The sequence below is a fragment of the Carlito syrichta genome, unplaced genomic scaffold, assembly GCF_000164805.1.
Source record: "Carlito syrichta isolate Samal-C Ts95f unplaced genomic scaffold, Tarsius_syrichta-2.0.1 Scaffold313184, whole genome shotgun sequence".
Lineage (NCBI taxonomy): Eukaryota > Metazoa > Chordata > Mammalia > Primates > Tarsiidae > Carlito > Carlito syrichta.
Genome location: NW_007257280.1, coordinates 288,205 through 288,953, shown reverse-complemented (window position 1 = coordinate 288,953; position 749 = coordinate 288,205). Strand labels below are relative to the sequence as shown.

General features: G+C 50.5%; 1 protein-coding gene across 1 annotated transcript in view; it reads left to right on the top strand.

The window, feature by feature from the left end:
• The window catches only part of LOC103272741 (transmembrane 9 superfamily member 2-like), a 118,098-nt gene that overhangs the window by 9,944 nt on the left and 107,405 nt on the right, over positions 1-749 (top strand). The window lies entirely within an intron of this gene.

Here is a 749-nt window from a genome sequence, read left to right as displayed (position 1 = left end):
CACACCCGGCTAATTTTTTTGATTTATTGTAGAGATGAGGTCTTGCCAAGTTACCCAGGCGGGTCTCCAACCCGCAGGCTCAGACAATCCACTCACCTCAGCCTCCCAAAGCTGCGGGATTGCAGGCTGAGCCACCGAGCCCGTCTTCTGTGCATATTTTGGGTGTCAACAAGCAGATGTAGTTGGAGCCTCAGTGTCTATTGATATTACCTTCAATATCTTAATTGCTATAGGGAGAGAATAAAGATGTTTTCGTAAGCACTGTGATTATAAAGACATAAACCTTTTTCCTTTTTTTCCCTTTTTTTTTTTTTTTTTTTTTTAGTTGGAGTCTCACTCTGTCACCCGGGCTGGAGTGCAGTGGGACGCCCATGGCCCCCGCAGCCTCTACCTGCTGGGCTTAGGCGATCCTTCCGCCGTAGCCTTCCGAGTAGCTGGAAATACAGATACACGCCACCACGCCTGGCTAGTTATTGTGATTTATTGTAGAGACAAGTTCTCATTCAGTTGCCCAGGCTGCTCTCAAGCCCCCCAGGTTCAGGCAATCCTCTCACCTCGGCCTTCCAAAGTGCTGGGATTACAGGCTGAGCCACCGTACCTGGCCTTTCTTTTTTTTTTAGTTGGAGTCTCACTCTGTTGCCCAGACTGTAGTGCAATGGCACACTCCCAGCCACGGCAGCCTCGACCTCCTGGGCTCTGGCGTTCCTTCTGCCTCAGCCTTCCAAGTAGCTGGAACTACAGGTGCGCGC